This window comes from Phragmites australis, chromosome 16 (assembly GCF_958298935.1).
Source record: "Phragmites australis chromosome 16, lpPhrAust1.1, whole genome shotgun sequence".
NCBI classification, from domain to species: Eukaryota; Viridiplantae; Streptophyta; class Magnoliopsida; order Poales; family Poaceae; genus Phragmites; species Phragmites australis.
Genome location: NC_084936.1, coordinates 3,779,559 through 3,788,736, shown reverse-complemented (window position 1 = coordinate 3,788,736; position 9,178 = coordinate 3,779,559). Strand labels below are relative to the sequence as shown.

The following is a 9,178-nucleotide window of genomic DNA, read 5'->3' as shown; positions in this document are numbered from 1 at the left end:
GTCAGTTGGCGTGGACGGTCATCATCATCATGTCCATTGCCTACGTGTGACGACCTCCGCAGCAGCAGGGTGATGGGAGTGAATGGGCATCGTGCAGAGGAATGGAGCACCTGAAAGATGTCATTAGCACCTTGCATACAAAAGAACCAAACACGTATATGAGTTTGTGCTGGAGTCCTTGTTGCCAGTGGACAACGGCATCCTGCTGGACACCGGCCTCTTGCAACCCGGGAACGCCAGAGCGCCCGCAGGGCGTGTACAGGCACTAGAGGCAAAACATGTCAGATGTGGTGGCAAAATGGCTACAAGTCTTCCTGATTATAGATAGATCACTAGTTTATTACCTAAGATACAAAGAAAAGCAATTCATCTCTAACAGTAAACAAGCTGTAGGCAATTAGGCTTCATATGGACAAGCACGAAAATCCACAGCCATGATACAGTGTTGCTACTTTGTCATCAATTACCGCCAGCAATTAACAATTGCCTTACAGACTTGATTAACCAAATAAATTCCTATCATAGTTTGGAAAATATTCAATACAAATATTTGAAGAACGCCTCCACGCTTGTTTCCTCTGCCGCAGCATACCCTCCTTCGGTACTTCACCCAGCCATTGTTTAACTGTCAAGCATGAAATAAAAAATAATCAGAGCAAGGATTTAAATAACATGGTGCATTGGGGAGATGGCCAGATGCATTTTTAAAACTAATTCAGAACAATTTTAGCATGTAGGCTATTGTGATAACAAAGACAATTGACATGTACTTCGGTCTCTTCTTCTTTCATTCTCACGCACACATGTTCAATGATGAATATGCTATGTGCAAACTATAATATTACTACATGACATTAACATTCTAAACTGGCAATTTTGTAACAACATTTATCATGTAAGTAGCTACATGAAAAACTAGTTCAAAGGAAGGTGCCTCATCGTACCTGTTATGGCATCTACACAGTGGTCTTAATACGTCAGCCTCCAAGTCGAATGGCCCTAGCAATCTGAAAATTTAGAAAAATAAGACTGAGAAGTTAAGTTGAAATATGACTTGATTTACTTATAACGAGTGATTGATATTAGTATTTATTTAGCTTGATTATTTTCGATTTTGCATAAGTTTTGATGTGATTTGAATTAATTTAAGATTTCATTTGAACATATTGATTATAGACTAACTGAAATTGGAGTTGGAGATGTGCGTTTGTTTATCTCATGATGTGCAGATAAAGTTAAATCATGAAGGCGCTACGGCCGTCCAATGAATAGATAATAAAATAAACTAAAATAGCATCGATGGTAGGTATGAATGTATTACAAAAGAGGGGTATTTTGAAAAAAAGCTAGACAACTTAGGAGTAAAGTTTTCTAGACCTATAAATAAAGAGGTAAAGCTATAAAAGAGTTTGAATCAGCCACTTGAACCCCTTATGTCACTCATTTGAGAGCTTAGAGCTAGAGTTTTAGAGTAGAGAACGAAATGTGCTTAGTCTATTTAATATGTGAGAGTTTTGATAGATAAATCTTTATAATTCATCTAAAGTAGGACCGACATCTTTGAGTAATTAAATTTATGTTTTTGCGTATGCTTGAATTCCTCTCATTCTAGTTTTACTCTATTGGTTTCCTTACAAGTTTTTCAGGTTCCGATTTTAATTTTCGTTTTAGTTTTTGGGCAGAAATTTCAGCAACTTGTGAGGTCATTCTTCTTATTGCTAGAGGTATAAAATTCATATACACACGCTTATATGATGAGGTCTTGTATTCTTTTGCCACTAGACAATCAACTTGAAGAGTTTCGTTACTCGGTGTTCATCTTTTCTTATCTCTTTGCAAGTTGTAATCTTTCGAGTGCTAAGACATATGGATTGATCTTAAATGGAACATATGGTTCATTCGTGTTGCCTCAATGTTCTTTTGTTAAAACTTCTCTCTATTTTTGCTTCCGCTTGAGTTTTAAGGTGCGTTGAGTGATCAAAATAGAAGAAAGCCATCGATTTCGCAAGAAATTTGTTGAGACGCCTATTCACCCCCCTCTAGTCGCCAATCTCGTTCCTACAATTGATGTCAAAGTCGATTTGATCACTTGTTGACCTTAATCTTCTTTGTGATCCATAGATGACATGGAGAGAAGTGAGAAGATTCCGTTGTTTAATGGCTGTGATTTTTCATATTAGAAAGTGCGCATAGATACTTATCTCTTAAGCCAATAAAATGCAATTTAGGAAATAGTTGATTCCAATTACGAGATCTTTACTGCTCGCACGACTCAGGTTCAAGTTGAACAGTATGAGGCCAACAACAAGGCTATAAATATTTTGTTCACAAGCTTGAGTTTGACACGATTTAACACCTCTGTACTACCCGAGAGATCTGAACTACTCTGGGTGTCTTTCATGAAGGCACTAATCGGATTAAGACCCGATGCCAAAGCACATACAACCAAGAATATCAAATATTTGTGTAAGGTCTCGGAGAGTCTTTAGATGCCATGTTTGCTCGTTTTATTGGAATTGTTAGTAATCTTCGATCATCTGATGTTTTGCCTTATACTAACCACGAGAGAGTGATCAAGCTTCTCTATACTCTAAATCATAGCATATAGAAAGTGAAGATCTCGAGCATTGAAGAATCATCAAATTATGACATATTAATTTGTGATGAACTCTTCAGCAAGTTCAAGTCCACCGAAATAGCCAAGACGGCTCAGATTAGTCTCGAAAATCCCTATCTCAGAACATGGCATTGGTTTTCGAATCTAGTGGTGATAACAAGTCTGAAGTTGGTGTTTTTTTGCGCTAACACTTTATCTGGTGAATTTACTTTGTCTTCCTTAGTCTCTATTATAGAGTAGGTGGATGTGCTTGATGATGAGAATCTTGCACTGATTTTAAAAAAATTCACCCACTTCTACAACAACTACCAAGACCGGAGGAGGGGCAGTTCCCGTGCTTACTTTGAGTGTAGTGATACCACAAACATTTCAAGGTGGACTGCCTTAAGCTTAAAAAGAAGACCTCGACTATGACAAGCACAAGAACAGGAACAAAAAAGCTTTCTTCGAAAAGAACCGTGACAAGATGGACAAGAAGGTGACCAAAGCAGCTTCTAGGGCGTTTGTGATAGCTCTCAGCGACATCAATACCTCTTCAAAAGAGAAGGATGAATCGCAAGTGAAGAGTAAGAAGAAGGCTAAGGACCTCACCGGCCTCTGCTTCACGGTGGACGACAATAATGATAGCGACCCCGAGCCTGATCCCTCCGAGGTATTACCTTTCTACAACCAGCTTTCTATCCAAGTCGATACCTTAAATGATGCTCTCATTAGCTAGGATAGGTTACTTAAAAAAGGTGTGTGTGAGTTGAAGGAGCTTAGACCTAAGTATGAGTTTGTTTCTTCTGTACTTGCATTGCTTAGATTTAGGCGTGATGATGAGTGTGAGAGTTGTTTGATGGTTATGATAGAACTTACCGAACTTCAAGCTTTGCATGCTCAAGTTGCCGATCGACTTGAGACTGCTGAGAAAAGAGTGGATCTAGACTCCTCCTTAGAAAGCCTTTTCTCAGCAGTCTCAAGTCGACTGGCAACTTGAGCATGCAAAACTTGTAGCTCAGCAAGTTCTGTCATAACCATCAAACAACTCACACTAATCATCACAGCCTAGACCTAAGCAACGCAAACAAAAAAATAGACTCATACTTAGACCTAAGATCCTTCAACTTACGCACAGCTTTCTTAAGTAAGCTATCCTGGCTAACAAGTGCATCATTCAAGGTATTCATTTGGATGAAAAGCTGGTCGTAGTAAGGTAATACCTCGGAGGGGTCGCTATCGTTGTTGTTGTTCGCTATGAAACATAAGCCGATGAGGTCCTTGATCTTTTTCTGGCTCTTCACTTGCGATTCATCCTCCTCGCTTGAAGAGGTGTCGATGTCACTGAGAGTTACCACGAACGCCCTAGAGACCGCCTTAGCCACCTTCTTAGCCATCTTGTCATAGTTCATGTTGAAAAAAACATTCTTATTCTTCTTCTTGTGGTTGTCATAATCGTGGTTGCGGTCTTCCTTTTTCATGAGCTTAGGGCAGTACGTCTTGAAGTAGGTGGTGTCACCACACTCAAAGCAAGCACGAGAACTACCCCCTCCGATATCAGCAGTTGTAGAAGCGAGTGAATTTCTTCTCGATCAGTGCAAGATCCTCATCATCAAACACATCCACTTGCTCCTCTGTGATAGAGACTAAGGAAGACAAAGCAATTGCATTAGATAAATTGTTAGCACAAGAAACACCAACTCCAGACTGGTTGCCACCGCTAGATCCGGAAACCAATACCATGTTCTGAGACAGGGTGTTTTCGAGAACAATCCGAGCCGCCTTGACTATCTCGGTGGACTTGAGGTTGCTGAAGAGTTCATCACAAGTTAACGTGTCGTAACTTGATGATTTTTCAATGCTCGAGATCTTCACTTCCTATATGTTAAATCCAGAGCATAAAAAAGCTTGATCGCTTTCTCGTGGTTAGAATAATGCAAAACATCAGTTGATCGAAGATTGCTAATAATTTCATAAAAACGAGCAAATATGGCATTCCAAGACTCTCCGAGGCCATGCAAAAATATTTGATATTCTTAACTGTATACGCTTTATCGTCTGGCCTTAATCTGATTAGTGTATTTATGAAAAACACTCAAAATAGTCCAGATCTCTCAGACAGTATGAAGGTGCTGAACCCTGTCAGACTCATTTCGACCCAGGCTTGTGAACAAAATATTTCTAATCTTGTTGTTAGCCTCATACTATTTGATTTGAACCTAAATCATTCGAGCAGCAGAAATCTTGTAGTTGGAATCAACTACCTCCCAAATTACACTTCCTTGGCTTAAGAGATAAATCTACATCCACACCTTCCAGTAAAAATATCACTATCATCAAACAGTGAAATCTTCCCATTTCTCTTCATGCCGCATACGGATCACAAAGCCGGTTAAGGTCAACAAGTAATCAAACCAACTATGATACCAATTGTAAGAACAAGATTGACGACTAGAAGGGGTGGATAAGTGTCTTAACAAATTTCTTACAAAATCGATGACCTTCTGCTATTTGGATCACCCAATGCAGCTCAAAACTATAGCAGAAGCAAAAATAGAGAAAAATTTTAATGAGAGAAAATTGAAATAACACAACTCCACGGATGTTATATAAACTATATGTTCCATTTAAAATCAATACATATGTCTTAACAGTTAAAAGATCACAACTTACAAAGAAATAAGAAAAGATGAACACCGAGCAACGAAACTCTCCAAGTTGATTGCTAGAGGCAAAGGAATTCAAGACCTCATCACACAAGCATATGTATGTGAATTTTATACCTCTATCAACAAAAAGAATAACCTCACAAGGTACTGAAATTTCAGCCTAAAATCAAAACGAAAATCAAAATCAGAAACTAAAAAACTTGCAAAAGAACCAATAGAGGAAAACTAGAATGAGGGGAATTCAAGCATATGTAAAAAAAGATAAACTTCATTACTCAAAGTGGTCAACCCTATTTTAGACGGATTATAAAGATTTATCTCTCGAAACTCTTACCTATTACATAAGCTAAGCACTCATACTTCTCTTTTTTAAAACCCTAGCTCTAAACTCTCAAATGAGTGGCACAAAGAGGCTCAAGTAGCTAGTTCAAGCTCTCTCATAACTCTACTCCTCTATTTATAGGTCTAGAAAACTTAACTCCTAAGTTTCCAAGTTTCCTAACTTTTTTCAAAATAACCCTCTTGTAGTACACTTCTACCAATCACCGAAGATATTTTAGTCCATTTTCTTCTCCATCCATCAGACGACCGTGACGCCTTCACGACTTAGCTTCACCTCGATGCAAGCTTAGTGATGATGCCACGTACTCCTCCAGTCCTCCCACAGTTTTAAAATCAAACCGTGAAACCGTCTGCACGTTTCTCAAAGCATGACTCACCACCTTGCTTACACCTTCAGCAAAAGCTTCGATACCAACACGTGTACTCCGTTATACTATTCTGACCGCTGGCAAGTCTTTCCCGCTCCCGATCCATTGGACCGCATTGTCACTTGCACTGGTATTTCCTTCGCTTGACTTTGTCAACACACTGTCTACATCCGCCTTGCATGCTCTGCTTGACCTCCACGTGTTCAGCAAGAATCACCCAACTCTGCCCAACCTTTTTAATCATCCGGCACCAAGCATTCTGCTTGACCTCGATTATTCTGCCGTCAACCGCCAAGTTGTATCCATCACGTGCACAGCATGAGACAAATAAACACATAACTCCAACTCCAATTCCAATTAGTCTATAATCAATATGCTTAAATGAAATCCTAAATCAATTTAAATCACATCAACGCTCATGCAAAACCGAATATCATCAAACCAAATAAAAACAATATCAATCACTCATCACAAGTAAACTAAAGCACATTTCAACTTGGTTTCCCAGTCTGTGAGCATTTTGCTTGCAAGTTGAATAGAGTGGTCAAGTCCATGCACCAATACAAGTCAGAATTGTGGACAGAGGAACCATGCACTATGTTTAGTCCGGTAGTCAAAGCCGCCACTATCAAACTTGTGTTATCGATTGTCGTATCTCGAGGTTGGAGTCTTTGTCAATTGGATGTATAAAACGCTTTTCTTCATGGTGTTCTTGAGGAAGATGTGTTTATGAGGCAGCCACCAGGATATGCAGATAAGTCTATGCCCTAGTATGTTTGCAAGTTGGCAAAGCATTGTATGGTTTAAAACAGGCGCCCAAAGCGTGGTATTCAATGTTGAGTATGAAATTGCAGGCACTAAGCTTCCGTCCATCTAAGGCTAACACTTGTCTGTTCTTTTATAAAAAGGGCAATTTTATGATCTTCATTCTTGTATATGTTGATGATATAATTATTGCAAGTTCCTCACAGAAAGCAACAGTGGTGCTGTTACAAGATCTTAAAGCGGATTTCACTCTAAAGGATCTTGGTGATCTGCATTATTTTCTTGGCATTGAAGTAACAAAGGTACGTGAAGATATTTTGTTAAGACAATCAAAGGATGCCACATATCTATTGAAACGTGCGAGGATGATCAATTGCAAACCAATTGCTACACCTCATTACAACAAAATTGACATTTTGTGATGATGCAAAAACGTCAAGAATGGAAGGATTTTTATCATGAAATATATTCTATGACGAAAATGAATCCAGTAGGTGAAGTGACCTCAAGGAATTGACATAGTGGGACAGTTAGCATAATCCTTTTAACAGTAAGTCGGTTCTAAAATAGTAGTAGCTAGCAGCGGTAAAGATGGCCATACCTTCAGACCTCAACTTATCCATTCGTATATCCTTTTAGGAGAGACTCTCTTAAGCAGATGTGTATCCTAGAAAAAAAAGATATGGTTAGATAACACAAAACTTCTGGCTGCGGTACCATTCTAGATCATATGGAAAGCAATTAGCCTACCTACCAACCACTAGCAAGAACGCATGGTATCTATAAGATGAAATTACAGTGACTTTTAGTCCCATAACAATGATATCAAATTAAATATAACTTCAGTGACAATTTGAATGCAATAGCTGGCATGTACATTTTCTTGCGTGTTTGTGATCTCACGTGTGTTCTTCATGATTGATTGACCTTGGTGAAAAGCCAACAAATATTACTACCACACTGAGAACAGCTAGAGCATTTCAATCTGCTCAATAGTAGTACTGTCCATACATTGCACATGATCGGAAATTATAGACTTGATCTGAAATTAAAAAATAGATACTACAGATTTCTCCATTAATTCTTGCACACCTAATTGAACCACAGGGCACACATAATCAGAAGCTATATATCAGAAATTGCAGACACTGCACACCTCATACGAGTTGGCACTTGTTTGTCATCCTTCAAGTTTTTCAAGCAAAGCATGTAACCACAGATCTGATCGGATCTTAAAGGACATGGATTAGTGTGTGTAAGATTTTCTTACATCGACATAACAAGCCCACGGTTGTTCTTAGTGCCGAAGTTGGTGAGGCCATGGAGCTGCAACACAGCAAGGAACTTTTCCATCGGCCGATCTACAACGGCAGGAGATCGGAGAAGTGATGATGTCTGATCTGCACAGGGAGGTGGAGTTAGCCGCGGCTATGTGCAGATAGGTGGTCGGAGGAGGTGTTGCCCACGGATCTGCGTTGGGAGGTGGCCGGATGCGGAGGTGGTCACAGATCTGTGTGGGTGAGACATGGAATCGAACAAGCAATGGAAGAGAGCAGAAAGGAGAGGGTAGGGGCGGCCGGCCGGGGTGGGTCGTGGAGGGCACGAGCAGGGGGCGGCCAAGCGGCGGGCAGGCCCGGGCGGAGCGACAAGGAGCGGCCGGTGGGGATCGAGATGGGGCAGTGTTCTCAGAAGAGTCGAGAGGGGCAGTGGGATTTGGGAGAAAGGAGGGGAGTGGAGAGGAAGGCCGGATGTAGGTGGGCCTTATCTGGTTTGTCCAAATTTCGAAAGACCGTCAAAATTTTGTTGGGCCTGCCAAACTTTTTTATGACGATTCATGTTAGCATCGTCCTAAATTATTTTATTTTAGTGACGTATATGTATAGTCATCATAGATAATTTGATATTTTGTGACAAAACTTATATAATCATAATAGATTGTGCTACATTTAATGACGAACAAACATGGATTGTCATAGGAGAAACTGCTCGAGCTTCCCTACCTAAGATTCATGATGAAATCTGTACAATCGTCACTGATTATCTATTATATATGACATTCTCTCTTTTTGTCATGAGGGTTTTCATCATGAAAAGCAAGATTTATTGTAGTTCTACTTTAGAGAAGTTGTCAGCATATGAATTGGAGATGTTAAGAACAAGAAGATGCAACACAATAGAGAAGTATTGTAAGTGCTCTGCGATATTTGACCTTCACAAGACCAGATAGATCAATATTTATATGCTCATACTACTCAACATTGGACTAGAGTCAAGAGAATTTTGAGATATATGAAATATATTTTGGATATAGGATTAAAAGTCTGTCGTTCAATGTCTATGAAAGTCAGTGTTTTTTCTGATGCAGACTCGGCATGTTGTTCTAATGATAGCATTCTACTGGTGGTTTTGTTGTTTTCCTAGGTACTAATCTCATATCA

At 39.5% G+C, this 9,178-nt stretch overlaps 1 long non-coding RNA gene across 4 annotated transcripts; it reads right to left on the bottom strand.

The window, feature by feature from the left end:
- Positions 1-388: 388 nt before the first annotated feature.
- Positions 389-8,481, bottom strand: LOC133896054 (uncharacterized). 4 transcript variants are annotated; one of them, XR_009905685.1, is made up of 4 exons: positions 7,491-8,481; positions 7,342-7,407; positions 945-1,007; positions 389-625 (listed from the first exon to the last, which is right to left on the bottom strand). It is a non-coding gene; the product is annotated as an uncharacterized LOC133896054 (long non-coding RNA). The 4 variants fall into 4 exon arrangements; XR_009905686.1 differs by having other exon boundaries at positions 7,495-8,481; XR_009905687.1 differs by having other exon boundaries at positions 7,897-8,481.
- Between the last annotated feature and the right edge of the window lie 697 nt (positions 8,482-9,178).